Below are 15,301 nucleotides of genomic sequence, written 5' to 3'. Positions count from 1 at the left end.
AGTCTTGCTCATCACACCACACCATATACCTATGTAACATATACACGTATGCATATGTGTATCCATATAAATTTTAAGACAGTTTTCTAGATATCATGAGTATTAAAAGAAAGTTCTCCTAGACTAAGCTACTGTTTCAGCTTTAATGAATTCACAGTTGATCTAAAAAATAAATGTTAATATATCATTAATATTATTAAATTGTCATTCATCAAAATCATTATTAAATAGAAATTGCATTGAAGTTTCAACTTATAATGGAATGAAGGGGCTCTTAATAAGTTAGTTTCTAAAGAAATGGACAAATAATACTTATTGCTGGAATAAGAAAGAATTTGATATTACCTCTTTTTCCTGATTTTCATTTTTAGAGATAAGAAGCACTGAGAAGTCATGAATAAATACATGAGATGGTAGGAGTTTTGTTATAGTCATGTCACTTAATTCTTTGAATTCCTTCTGAGTTCTGGACCAAAAAATGACAATTTGATTAGGTCTTTCCTTAATTATGTTGGAAGTAAAGAATTGGCAATTATCTAACTTACAAAATGAATTATTATTCAGCCTTAAAGGTATTTAATTTTTTTAGTTTCTGGGAAGTACACCAAAAAACTTGTACCCAAACTTCTCAAACAGTTGTAAATTAAATTTGCTCTTCTTTTATTTAGAGGCAGTCTGTTTAACTCAAAATGTTCCAGAAAAGATAATTAAGCATTAATAAATATTTGTCAGTATCCTTTTTTTGATAAAATGCTTTTAAACCATATGCTTTTTTAAACGTATTTTTGTCAAGACGTTGGAGCTGCTAATGCAGCTCATTCATGTATGAAAATTGTCTGCTCTATAATCTAGTTGACAGAGCCAGTCCCTGTCAAACCAGTTAGCCATACCACACTTGTTTGCTGTCAGTAAATGTCTGATACCATTTTTCAGTTCAATAAATATGTTATTAGGCATCCTTGTGACAGTCATCTTGTTTCTGAATTCTAAATTTTTATTCTTGGATAGATGAATGGATGGATGGATAGAAGGGAAGAAGGATGAAAGGAAGAAAGAAAGGGTACCAAGCCCAGCCCCATGTTTACCTCCTGAAATCAGTGTTTGTTTTATTCTCACAGGACTGATATGGTTTGGCTCTGTGTCCCCACCTAAATCTCATCTCGAATTGTAATCACCATAATCCCTATGTGTTGAGGGAGAGACCCGCTGGGAGGTGACTGGATCATGGGGGTGGTTCCCCCATGCTGTTCTGGTGATAGTGAGTTCTCACGAGATCTGATGGTTTTATAAGTGTTTGACGGTTCCTCCTACACACACTCTGTCTCTCCTGCTGCCATGTAAGATGTGTCTGCTTCCCATTCCGCCGTGCTTCCCCTTCCACCATGCTTCCCTTTCCACCATGATTCCCCAGCCATGTGGAACTGTGAGTCAGTTAAACCTCTTTCCTTTATAAATTACCCAGTCTCAGGTAGCATTTTCATAGCAGTTTGAGAACAGATTAATACACAGGACTCCAGCTCAACAATAAAAAACTTTGGAAATAATAAGGGGATGAAAAAGGCAAAGACATTAAACAAGAACCGTCATCACTTCCATTTCATTCTATTATATATATTTTTAATACATTTTTCAGTATATACAAGGATACTTTGTTTTATTGTACTTTGCAGATACTGCTTTTCTTTTTTCTTTCTTTTTTTTTTTTTTGAGACAAAGTCTCACTCTGTTGCCCAGGCTGGAGTGCAGTGGTGTGATCTTGGCTCACTGCAGCCTTCGCCTCTCAGGTACAAGCAATTCTCCTGCCTCAGCCTCCCAAGTAGCCAGACTACAAGTGTACGCCTCCACACCTGGCAAATTTTTATTTATTTATTTATTTTTTTTGAGACGGAGTCTTGCTCAGTCTCCCAGGCTGGAATGCAGTGGCACGATCTCGGCTCACTGCAAGCTCCGCCTCCCAGGTTCACGCCATCCTCCTGCCTCAGCCTCCCAAGTAGCTGGGACTACAGGCGCCTGCCACCACGCCCGGCTAATTTTTTTTGTATTTTTAGTAGAGACAGGGTTTCACCATGTTAGCCAGGATGGTCTCTATCTCCTGACCTCGTGATCCACCCGCCACGGCCTCCCAAAGTGCTGCGATTACAGGCGTGAGCCACCGCGCCTGGCCCACGCCTGGCTACTTTTTATATGTATTTTAGTAAAGACAGGATTTTGCCATGTTTCCCAGGCTGGTCTTGAACTCCTGACCTTAAGTGACCCACTCCCTTAGCCTCCCAAAGTCCTGGGATTACAGGCATGAGCCACACCACACCTGGCCCAGATACTGCATTTTTAATAAATGGAAGGTTTGTGGAAACCCTGCAAACCTATTGGCTCCATTTTTCCAACAGCATATGCTCACTTTGTGTCTCTGTGTTACATTTTGGTAATTCTCACAATATTTTAAGTTTTTTAATTAGTGCTATATCTGTTACTATGATCTGTGATCAGCAATCTTTTTTGTTGTTGTTGTTCAAACCCAGGATAATCTCTGTAAATGTGATGAGTGATCTTTGATGTTACTATCGTGATTGCTTTGGGGTGCCACAAACCACACCTGTATAAGACAGCGGACTTAAATGATACATGTTAAGTGTGTTCTGACTGCTCCACCCACTGGCCATTCCTGTCTCTCTCCTTCTCCTTGGGCCTCCCTGTTCCCTGAGACAGTATTGAAATTGGGCCAATTAATAACCCTCCAATGGCCTCTAAGTGTCAAGTGAAAGGAAGAGTGATGTATCTGTCACTTTAAATCAAAAGCTAGAAGTGATTCAACTTAGTGAAGGCGTGTTGAAGCCAAGACAGGCTGAAAGCTAGGCCTCCTGTGCCAAACAGCCAAGTTGTGAATGCAAAGGAAAAGTACTTGAAGGAAATTAAAAGTGCTATTCCAATGAACACATGGATAATAACATTATTGCTTATTATTGCTGACTTGGAGAAAGTTTGAGTGGTCTGGATAGAAGATCAAACCAGCCCCAACTTTTTCTTAAACTAAAGCCCAAGCCAGAGCAAGGCCCTAACTCTGCAATTCTTTGAAGGCTGAGAGAGGTGAGAAAGCTGCAAAAGAAAAGTTTGAAGCTAGCGATGGTTGATCCATGAGGTTTAAGGAAAGAAGCCTTCTCCATAAAATAAAAGTTCAACATGAAACAGCAAGTGCTGATGTAGAAGCTACAGCAAGTTATCCAGAAGATCTAGCTAAGATCATTGGTGAGAGTGGCTACACTAAACAACAGATTCTCACTGTAGACAAAACAGCCTTCTATAGGAAGAAGATGCCATCTAAGATTGTCCTAGCTAGAGAAGAGAAGTCAATGCCTGGCTTCAGTGCTTTATAAGGACGCTTGACTCTCTTGTTAGGCAGACTGGTCACTTTAAGTTGAAGCCTATGCTCATTGACCAGTCTGAAATTCTTAGGGCCCTTAAGAATTATGCTAAATCTACTCTGTTTGTGCCCTATAAATAGAAGAACAAAGCCTGGATGACACCTGTTTATAGCATGGTTTACTGGATATTTTAAGCACACTGTTGAGACCTACTGCTCATTAAAATAAGATTCCTTTCATTGACATTGCACCTGGTCACCCAGGAGCTCTGGTGAAGATGCGGAAGGAGATTAATGTTTTTATGCCTGCTAAAACATCCATTCTGCAGCTCATAGATCAAGGAGTAATTTCAACTTCCAAGTCTTATTACTTGAGAAATAATGTCTTACTATTTGAGAATTATTATTTCAGAAATACATTTTATAAGGCTATAGTTGCCATAAATAATGTTGGGAATAACATTATAGTTCTAGTGTTACCGCTGATGGATCTGGGCAGTTAATTGAAAACCTTCTGGAAAGGATGAAGCATTCTAGATGCCAGTAAGAACATTTGTGATTTATGGGAGGATGTCAGAACATTAATAGGAGTTTGGAAGAAGTTGATTCCAACCCTCATGGATGACTTTCATGGTTTCAAGACTTCCTTCAATGGAGGAAGTAACTGCAGATGTGCCCATTGTGGTGGAAATAGCAAGAGAACTAGAATTAGAAGTAGACCTGAAGATGTGGCTGAATTGCTGCAATCTCATGATAAAACTTGAACAGATAAGGAGTTTCTTCTTATGAATAAGCCAAGTAAGTGGTTTCTTGAGATGGAATCTACTGCTGGTGAATGTGCTGATACATTTTTGAAATGTACATTTAGAATAATACATATACTTAGTTGGTAAAGCAGCCACAGAGTTTGAGAGGATTGACTTGAATTTTGTGTGTGTGTTAACTCTTTTTTTGTTTGTGTTCTTTTAAATTTTTTCTTTTTTCCTTTTTTTTTTTTTTTAACGAACACTTGTGTTGAGGGCTTGACTTTCAATAGATCACAGCGAGGGAGCTGCTCTGCTGCATACGAAACCCCAACCCAGAAGCAGGCCATCTTTGAATGGTTTAGTGTCAGGTTTGCCACGAACGTGCATTGCGTGACGGGCTAGGGGACAATCACCTTTCTGTTGACTTGAATTTTGAATGAAGTTGTACTGTGAATAAAATGCTATCAAACAGAATGGTATGCTACAGAGAAGTTGTTCATAAAAGGAAGAATCATTTGATGCAGTGAACTTCATTGCTGTCTTATTTTAAGAAATTGTCACAGCCACCCTAATTTTTGGCAACCACCACCAGACTAGTCAGCAAGCATCAGTGCTGAGGCCAGAGCCTCCACCAGCCGAACAATTACGATCCACTGAAGGCTCAAATGATTGTTAGCATTTTTTAGCAATAAAGTATGTTTTAATTAAGATATGTATTTTTTGGACATAATGCTGTTGCATATACTCAGACTGGAGTATAGTGTGAACATTTCTACCCACTGGGAAACCAAAAAAATCAGGCGACTCCATTTATTGCAATATTTGCTTTCCTGTGGTGGTCTGAAACTGAGCCGACAGTATATCTGAGTTGTGCCTATATTTGAATTTGGAACAGCCCAATGTGGTCCCACATACCCCCGTTACTAGTGACATACTTCACCTTTATCAGACTCACTCATGTATAAGTAAGAAGCCCCACCACAGTGCCTGATTCAAGGAGACTCACAGATACATCTTATTTGTCTCTTTGTGGATGACCTGGAGGTTTCATCACCCTGTAAGTGAGGTTCAGGGTGGGTGAGAAAGTCTGCCTTTCTTTTACATGGTGGGAGATGAGAGAATGGGCAAGGGAAAAGTGGTATCTCTGACAGACTAGTTTTAGAAAAAAATACAAGCGGCAGTTAAGGACCTGGCTATTTATTCTTCCCTTAAGACTGTGCACCCCGGGAAAGTTTTTGAGTACCTTGCTAGAAGACTTCTGCCTAAAAGACCTTTTATTTTGCAAAAACAGATGTGATCTGTGGTATGTCCCCCCCACCCCTCAGCTTTAAGTTCTCTGGAAAGATAAATAAGCCTGGAGGGTCTACATTCTGGTCCCTCTACCTTTTTCATAGCATGACTGATGTTGACGTCATTAAAATAAACAGTATCCCGAGGTCCTCTCTGCAGTTTCAGGAGCGCCATGTGACCCACTGACCGATGGTGGGGTGCGATGCATGGGAGTGCCACTGGCTCCTCTGGATGTTCCTTGCAGCTGATGGTGCCCGGCCCCCCCGCACCCCTACAACCTTCCCTCCCATCCCATCCCATCCCACCCCATTCCAGCTCCCTTCTCTAAGCAGCTCAGAATCACTGTTAGGCAGTGGAGGAGGCAGTAGCATCTCTGACCTGACTCTGATCAAGGACCAGACTGCCCACCTGCCCTCCCCTGGAGACATGAAGGATCCTGGGTTGCAGAAAGAAATATCCCCTTCCCCAAAAAGCCGGGGTGGGACTCACAGGTTTCAAATACTAATAGTTTCAAGACCCTAGACTTGTCTTGGCCTTTTTTTGCCTCACAGCCACTAGATGGCAGGACAGCATTGTTTTATTTCCAGTCCATAGGCACTAAAAATCCAACCTGTTCTTTAAAATAAATTTAGTGATTTTATAATTTTCTGATTATTGAAGAACATTTGGAAAACACAGAAAAGCACAAAAAATTCAATTATTTTAAAATTAGTAAAGCATTCAGGTTTTTAGTTATTTAGAGGAAATCATTATGGGGCCAGTCCATATTCATTATGAACCATAGTTTATAGAACAGGGTCTAGGATCCTCCTTGCACTTGAAGAGGGTTCTCTCTTGATGTAAATATAACCCTATAGTCCTTGCCCTGGATATAAAGTCAAAGTTTTAACCAAATGCCTAGGCACAGCTACAGAAAATAATAACTAATTGCTGAATTGTAGGACACGTGGGAGGTTGAGGAGGGAAGGATAAGGAAGGACTGGAGGAGGAGCTGAAACTTGAGTTGTCAGGAAAAGCAGGGTGGGTATCAGGGGACCGGTGGAGCCTCAGGGCCAGGGTGGAGATGATGGTCAGGCAAGGCCACCGATGTGGCTTCTGCCAGGAAAGTGGGCAAAATCTGCTGGAGAGGATGAGTTTGGTTTTAATAGCATAGGCCACAGGAGCCATTGTAGGTCCAAGACCAAGCCCTGGCCAGCAGCCTAGAAGATGTTCTGTCCTAGGCACCTGAGAAATCAGAGGCTCCCTTTGAGCTCTGCTCAAGGTCAGAATTCAAGAAAAGGAAAAAAAAGGGAAGACAGATTTCACGCAGTCTCAGATTTCCCCTGTGCCTCCGTGGAATCTCGTGTGTCTCTGCTGAGGAGTTTGTTTACCCTTCTGGTTTCCCAGTGGAAGAGAGCAGGAGAAAAGATCTATTCTCAACATTCGCTAAACTCTCTATTTTCCAGGCACTGGCTCGGATCACATGGGTTTTACCCTTGGCATCATCTGTGTTTTCCAGCCTTTGCCCCCTGGAGGTGGTTAATAAATGCCACTTGGTTATAATTCTCTCTCCTGGAGGCATCCTGGGTTTCTTCACCAGTGAGTGTTATATGTAAACACATCCCTATAAAAAATATGTTATTTGTATAATTATAAGGAAGATTCAAGTGGCATGCTTTTTCATTTGGAGAGGGGTTAAAAAACTGTTTTAGAAGAGGCAATGCTTTCAAATCAGAGACAAGAACAAAGAAGGCAGACCTTAATTCGTTCCAAAGAATATGTTCCAAGTTAAGCAAAAATTGTGCCGTGATGCCCATTGATTGAAAGGGGCCAGATCTGGGCCCACTAAAAAAAATACGAACATTGAAATTTATGCAGGGCATTTACTTTTCAATAAAGGAAGGATTCAAATTCAGCTGCCAGAAAATTGGATGCCTGTCTCCCAAATTTGTACATAGAGAATGATAAAGATTTAATGCTGTATTTGAAGCAGTGATGACACTATGTAAAATAATAGAAGTAGCAACGTTGAGTCAGAAAACCGGGGTTCAGATCCTGGCCCTTCCTCCCACTTACTATGTGAGGGACTATAGCAAGTCACGTGACCTTCCTGTGCCTCAGCTTCCTTATCTGCATAATAGAGATATTGATCTCTGCCCACAGTATTGTTATGAGAATCAGAGTAACTGTCAGCTTCCTGAATTACCTGAATGTGCCTGCTGAGGAAGAAATCATAGAATCATGATTTTAACACTGGGAGAACTTACCTAATTCCCTTCATTAGGATCAAGGAAAGGAAGACCAGAGGGATGATGCGTAGCCACCCAGCAGGACCAGGACCGAGACACAGGCCTAACTTGTGGTCTAGTGCTTCCCCCCAGAGTCAGGTGGCACCCACGACTGTGGTGGCACCAGGCTGTTCATCCACATTCATCCACCCACAGAGTGCTTTTTTCCTTCCACCCAAGTGGGTCAACAAATTTTCTTCATGTACACGGCTTCCTCTCTGCTTCACTTTGGCGGAGGGATGGTATAGGGACAGCTGTCCCAGCAGGGCAAGCAGTGGGCTTTCCGGTGGCGGAGGGATGGTATAGGGACAGCTGTCCCAGCAGGGCAAGCAATGGACTTTCCAGTGAAGAGGGCCAAGTGCACGTTTCAGGAGCAGCAAGTGCAGGACACCGAAACGTGGGCAGAGGTCTAGGAACTGCAAAGCTGTAGCTTCTGCATGTGTGGGATACCTCCCATTCTTTTCAGTTATTGCTCTTCTAGAGGGGAAAAATTAACTCTAAAGTGAAAAGGTAAGGTCAATCATCAGCTTTTCACAGTAATAGAAACCTAGAACACTATTAGCAGAGAAAAATTAAGCCTAGTAATAGAAAAGTACTATGAAAACATAACCAGTTGCTTCTCACATAAACGTGATCACAGATAGGAAATGTGAGCGTGGCGTTGCATGTTTAACCCCTGAGCTTCTGGTGTTCTCTTAAGGATCTGTGATGATGAGAATTTTGTTTGTTTTGTTTTGAGACGGAGTCTCACTCTGTTGCCAAGGCTGGAGTGCAGTGGTGTGATCTCGCCTCCCTGCAACCTCCACCTCCCAGGTTCAAGCAATTCTCATGCCTCAGTCTCCCGAGTAGCTGGGATTACAGGCGTGTGCCACCACTTCTGGCTAATTTTTTTGTATTTTTAGTAGAGACGGGGTTTCACCATGTTGGCTAGGCTGGTCTCAAATTCCTGACCTCAGGTAATCTGCCTGCCTTGGCCTCCCAAAGTGCTGGGATTATGGGCATGAGCCACCCTGCCCACCAGTGGTCAGTTTTAAGGGGAAAAGATGGGTGGAGTGATTAAGGACTAAAGTATGTTAGCTGTTGTAATGCTGGACCCTGCAGCCGTAACACAGACCTATCGTATCTTCCATTCAGTCTATTAGGCTATTTAAAGACAATTCAGCCTTTTATTCCCCCTGGATGATTTGTTTTAAAGTCATTTGTCAGTTTTTATTGTTAGGGACCCTACTGGTTTTTGTTGTTTTTGTTTGTTTTGTTTTTAGGGGAAAGGGAAATGTGGAGGTTGGTATGTTTTGGGGAGGGGGATCTATTCTTCTCCTTAGCCTCTTTTAAACTGAGTTTGCTTCCCCATGTCTGTATTTTTGCAACTGAATTTCAGAGAAAAAATATATAGAGCGAATTTTCTCTCTTATTCACAGACCTGAGGATGGCACATGATCGAGAGGCTTATGCAGGGTAGCAGGTGTCCTAACCCCATTCTATCAGCTTCACACCCTTTCTAGACTGTGGTCCTGAACCAACAAATTGAGAAAAGCATTGCTGAGCAGTTCACTTTATAAGTGTTTGGTTTTTATGTGTTCACATTTTCCTTGTTGCATTTGGAGGGTTGAGATGGGGAAATACAGCAACTCCTGGATCGTTCACTTTATGCAAGATCATTGAAAAATGTTTGTATGCCCCATTTGAAAATGAAGGGCTTTGGTGTGCTTCCATGGTCTCCTATTATTTTTGTTCACTTGAGTACCTTTAAAGGAAAAACATAACCTAATGAACTTGAACTCTTTAATTCACCACACACTCACTTCCTGTTTTTGTTGATTAACTTACATATAGTTTGACATGTTTTGCCATCATGTGAGTGCTGTTTTGCAGCCTGTTGTAGATCTGGCACTTCGGTGGGTTAACCATGTGTGATGCTCATCAACTTTAACTGTATGATGGTTTGTTCTGTTGATACTCTGTCTCTTGCTTAGCTATTCCCCTGTTTCCAATTTTTCGCTCTTAAAGATTGTGCTCCTGGCTGCATGTTTATGGAAATTTTTTTTTCTTTTTTCCTTTGGACCCCATGCTCACAGACAGTTGCTTTTTTCCACAGGGAGCCATCCCAGGGTTGGGGGATGCTACAATGGGGAGCCGGGGCATTTCTGCAGGTCAGCAGAGAAGGGAGAGGCCAGTGTGACCTTCCCAGCCCGAGTTTGAATGGTCCTATGGAAAACTCCAGCGTGCAGTTCACTGCTGATTCAGTCACAGGCCTTCAGGGCCAGGCGGCCTGTGCCAGTCTTCTATCCCCTGCTGAGCTCCGAGCATGTTGAGTTTTTATTATTACAGAGAAGAAGGAAACTCACTTCCTGTCGTCGCAGGGCACAGCCTAGTTCTGATGCAAAGGGAACTGTTTTCGGATGGAGACACTAGGTACTACCTGCACTCTTTCTTTTCTTCTCTGTCTTGCTCTGTGCCTTGATATGTTAGGACTGTGGGGATGCCCTCTGTTGAGATGTTGAGACCATGAATGAATCATCCCAAAAATATTTAGACAAAGTGGCTACAAAAACCAGAGCTCTAGTTCCGAATGAAGCAGCTCTGGGGTAATGTGAGCCTGGTGGTGTGTTTACTTTCATGCTGATGAATGTCTGCAGGCAGATAGAGCTACTGGGAATCCTATTCATGGTGATGCTTTAGAAAATTAATCGCAGTGGGCTTCTTGCATGCTTATATTCCTTTCCAAATATAGAAAGGCATAATTCACATTTTGAGTAGCCCAGGGGATCCATAAGAGGATAAAACCTGTATTTATCCACTCCAATGATGGGGAAAATTATACTTGCACCCGGAGTGGATTGTAAAAATCCATTGTACTCTTCCTAAGGTTTTACACTTTGTAAAGTAGGCAGAATATTTTTATCCTATAATGTTTTCTGAGGCTGTAGGCGCTTCAAGGAGGTCTTTTTATCTAAATAATCACGAGAGCTTGGTTATAATTTTTTGACTCTTGACTTTGTTGTAGTGAAAATGACTTGAGTTGACCTCACACTGTGAAATTAGAAGTTGCAAGAAATGGCTTTCTACCTAAGAAGTTAGGACAGTCTGGTTCCTTCCTGATAGTTGATGCTGGCATTATTTGTGTTTCTAGCAGAGAGTTATGCTTATCTGAACACATCTGGAAATGAAGATCATGGTACTTGCCCCTATTTGCGAGAAAGCTCAACATAAAGATTTGGGATGGTTAGGAAGCACTGGGTTCAACCTGCTGTGTTAACTTTCCTTTGTATTTTAGTGCACACTTAAGTGCACTTAATAAGTCATTCTACCAAGATATTGTAGTGTGTTATGATCGATCTTGCTTGTCTGGCTCTAAGCATAGTGATTTAGCAGTCAGGTTTCTTTTTTTAAATCTGCAGTGAATTGTGGAACATAGAAGCTTTTAAGCGGATTTAGAACTTTAATTCACTTCTCTGGTTTATCTTGGACTTTGCACTTAATGGCAGGTTCCAAAACAAGAATCCTACGTTTTTTCGCAAAGTATTCTTAGTAAAAGTCTTCAGAATATAAACAGGGCCAAAGTAAAGGTAGTTGCACCAGCAATTAGCAAAGAGAGAAAAAAGAGGAGGATGGATAGAATGGGAAGTGATAAACTCTGGAGGAAAAAATACGCTGGCCAGTTTTATTTGCCTTGTCTTTCTTTGCCTCTCGTCTGTACTTTGCAGAATCAGTGGGGATAATGATTGTTTATTCAATTTGTAAAGCATAAGCCTAAAAAATATTCACACTTCTTCATGGTGACTTAAAAAATATCTGAAGTGGTTCCTCCACCGTTTGTATCGTTCATCAGCTTCGGAAGAAAGACTCATACCCATTGATCTGGACTTGAAAGAATCTCAGCAGCCTTTTCCTCCTGCCCCTCCTTTTGGCGGGATACAGCAGTTCTCACATACTTCAGCATCTTCTGCAGTGAGGTCTGAGGAACCTGGAGAAATAAGAACAGCCACTTTTAGAAAATCATGTCTTTGGGGTGATCGCCAGCTGAAGAAGTTTCTAATCTGGACCTTTGAAAGCATTTTATTTTCCTTCTTATTCCCTCCCCAGCTCCCACCCCTGGGAGAACCTGCTGGGCTGAGCTATGGACTGTTGCCTTCTTTGTGCCATTGGCTAATTAATTAGCACAATCTCCTGGGAGCTCTTGAGGCCCTTTCTTCTGTCCAATAGCAGTTGTTTATCTGATGACCTGCTGGACTCCAGCAGCTGATTTCCAAACAGACAGTAACTCTTTATTCCCTGCTGGGACCTCTGACTGTGCTGAGAGTGAATTACTGCTCACACCTAGGCTGCCCTGGGGACTCTACACAGTTTGTTACAAAGGAAGGAGACTCTAAGGATGACACTGCCTGCTGGGGCATTTCCTGGAAGGATTTTGGTGGTGGCATTAAAGGATTTCAGTTTAATGTTCAGCTCAGCTGTCACTGCTGGGAGACCTTGCAGGTTCCATGGAGAATTGTAAATTGCCCCCGTGGCCCTAAATACACCCTCACTGCTGCAGAGGGGCACCTTCCAGAGGCCGTGCTTCCTGAGGTATGTCAGGTTCCATCTTCTGGCCAAGAGCCAAGGAGCCAAAAGGCTGTGCACAGCTGGAGAGGTGTTTGATGCAGTAGAGGGAGCTGGTGTTCTCCGCCCCACACGGGAGTGTGAATCGGCACCATGCAGGAATGTGGGGCCAACATCTTCCATCAACTTCTCCACTTCCACGGGCTCTGGAAGTAGGCGAGGGGCTTGAAACAAGATCAGAGACAGCAATGAGAGGTCAGAGCCAAGAGGGCCCATGCAGTGGACAGACAGGCTTGTCGTCATGACCCTCAAGCTTCAGAGGGTCTGAGATGCTCAGACCCTCTACTGCTGCCATTGATCTGCACGTTGCTTTTGTTCTGTGCTTAACGCTTCTTATTGGAGATCGTCCCAGGAAAACGCCCACACCTGACCTGAGACTCATTCTGTAGGTCTAGAGCAAAGCATAGGAATCTGAATTTTAACAAAGATGAGAAACTCTTGGTGTTACACCTTGGAATGAATCCAGGCGCTATTCCTCTCTAGCTTTGTAATTTTGGACAAGCTGATTTCATCCCTCTCTGTGAAATGGAGTTAATAGCTCATAGAACTCTTGAAGATTAAATGAGATAATATATGTAAAGTGGTAAATGATCAAAAAATGATGTGTATTATAACTGCATTTATTATTGTTGTTATTGCTGACACAGAGTAAGAAGTTTAAAAGGCTAGGCAGAGGGATAAAGTCACAGTGAAAAATAGAAAAATGGGGTGCCTAGGGAGCCCCCTCAATTAGCACAAAAAAGTATTAATCCAGTGATCTTCAAAATAAGCCAGATCTTGAAATCTGTTTGTAGCAAGCAAGTGACTTTTAACTGTTAAATGGCAATTATTAGTTTAGTGTTTTGAATAACTTATTTGCATATAATAAAAAAGTTACACAGAGTTCTTTCCACTCTTGCCTACTGTCTGCTCCCAGCTCCCTGTAAAACAGATAACCACGCTGAAAGATAGACATAATAATGAACTGGCATCATTGTCAGGAGTAAATACCCAAGATTCATTGTCTCACGGCCACGGAAAACTAAGACACAGACACACAAATACTGAGGTTCAGAGTGGAAGTTGAATAAGCAAAAGAAAGAGAAGAGCTCTCTCTGCTGCGGAGAGGGGTCCAAGAGAAATGGATTGCTGGTTCCGCAGTGGAATGCAAGGAGTTTCATAGATGAGCTTGAGGAGGCGGTGGCTGATTTACATAGGGTGCAAAAGATTGGTTGAACCAGGTGTACCATTTGCATAGGGCACCAAAAACTGTTTAGGGCTAGGTGTGTCATTTGCATAGGGCATGAAAAAGCTGGCCACCCCACCCTCATCTTTTATTATGCGGCTGGTTCTCTACCTGGCCAGTGCCATGTTACCCATTTCCTTGCTATACACGTGGTGACAAAGAAAAGGGAAGAGTGGAGCCTCCATGTTAAACATACCTGGCCCTTAAGTAGCCCTTTTCTACTGGCATAGCTGCCGGCGTTCACCCGTGCAAGCTTCCAGCTTGCTTATCTATGTCTGCAGCTCGATTTTTCAGACTGCTCTTTGTTAAAAAAAAAAAGAAATGATTTGGGGCCTGCTTTTTGTTAAAAGGGAAATTCTGTGGAGGACTCTTATACCCTTACTATCTGCCTAAATAATTTCTATCTCCTGTATCAATAACAGTAATAATCATGATGTTTATTTACCACTTACAACAGGACACACACTGTTCTAAATGCTTTGTGAAGATTAACTTGTTTACAGGCTCTGAGCAAATGCTGTTATTTTGTCCTTTTAACAAATGAGGAAGCACAAGCACAGAGAGGTTAAGTAATTTGCCCACAGTCACACAGCTATGCAGTAGAATAGGGATTCAAATCCATGCAGCCCAGCCCCTGAATCCATGGATTTATCTACTGCACCATCCTTCAAGTGTCTCTTTATGCAGATACGAGCAAATCTAAACATATTTTCTTTTCTTCTCAGTTTTTTTTTTCAAAAGGTAGCACACTGCTGCCATTGTTCTGCAATTTGGTTTTGTTCTGCACTTAACGCGACCTACTGGAGATTGTCCCATATCAGAACATAAAGAGCTTCCTCATTCTTGTTTACTGTACTGTGTGATTTTGATTAAAGAACCCTCCCTTTATGATCCAACCCGGTTATTATGGGAGCGAGCAACTAATTGAATAAGCTTATGTCTGCCAGATAGCTCTTGTAATTGAGGTGTGCTATGAAGGTTCAGCATTGGAAATAGGAGAGTCAGGGGAAATGAGGGAAGAAAACTTATTACTCCAAAAATGTTTCCAAGTAGTATTAGGTCTCCCACCTGAAAGAAATACTCAAGCAAAAGAGTTGTCCTGCGTTCCTGCAGAATCAGCAGGCAGGGGCTGCCCTGAATTAGCTCCCTCTCAGAAATCTGTTCTCTTCCTGTATGTGAGCTTTGAGCCTAATGAGGCTGTACCTAATGAATGTCTCTGCAGCAGCCTTGCAACAAGAATTGGCAAGATGGAAGTGCGGGTACCAGTGTGCCCCTCCCTCACCTGCCCCTGACATGTCCTGCTGGTCACCAGGCAGGACGGCAGCTCCATTTAGCTGATCTGCACCTAAACAGAGGTGGCCCAGGGCCTCTGACTATGGTGTTTCTTCAGCATGAAACGCTCTTCACTCATTCACAAAACACCGTTGAGCACCTATGTGTCGGGCACTGTTGTAGAAGCTGGGGGAACTGCAGTGAAGTAGTCCAGGTCCTGCCCTCATAGAGTTTACACTCTAGCGGGAGACAACATAGCTCTGTAATTTGAGGTCAGGTGATGAATTTAAAAGTTAAAGCAGGGGCTGGTGTGGTGGCTCACGCCTGTAGTCCCAGCACTTCGGGAGGCCGAGGTGGGCAGATTACCTGAGGTCAGGAGTTCAAGACCAACCTATCCAACATGGCGAAACCCCGTCTCTACTAAAAATACAAAAAGAATTACCCGGGCGTGGTGGTGTGTGTGCACCTGTAATCCCAGCTACTCCTGAGGCTGAGGCAGGAGTGGGAAGGAGAAAGTGTATATAATAGGGGTAGTAACTCATGT

At 42.5% G+C, this 15,301-nt stretch overlaps 1 protein-coding gene and 1 long non-coding RNA gene across 8 annotated transcripts in view; one reads left to right on the top strand and one right to left on the bottom strand.

Annotated features, from left to right (window-relative positions):
• The window catches only part of CASP7 (caspase 7), a 50,891-nt gene that overhangs the window by 19,455 nt on the left and 16,135 nt on the right, over nt 1-15,301 (top strand). The window lies entirely within an intron of this gene.
• Nucleotides 11,276-15,301, bottom strand: part of LOC131383022 (uncharacterized) — a 59,966-nt gene continuing 55,940 nt past the window's right edge. For 4 of the 5 annotated variants that reach the window (XR_009212698.1, XR_009212699.1, XR_009212700.1 and 1 more), the window contains 2 exons: nt 12,204-12,424; nt 11,276-11,625 (listed from right to left, as the gene is read on the bottom strand). This is a non-coding gene — a long non-coding RNA (uncharacterized LOC131383022). The remainder of the gene's footprint in view (nt 11,626-12,203; nt 12,425-15,301) is intronic. The other variant, XR_009212701.1, reaches the window with a different exon arrangement.

Source organism: Hylobates moloch, unplaced genomic scaffold (genome assembly GCF_009828535.3).
Source record: "Hylobates moloch isolate HMO894 unplaced genomic scaffold, HMol_V3 SCAFFOLD_3, whole genome shotgun sequence".
NCBI lineage: Eukaryota > Metazoa > Chordata > Mammalia > Primates > Hylobatidae > Hylobates > Hylobates moloch.
This window is presented reverse-complemented; position numbering and strand designations above follow the sequence as displayed.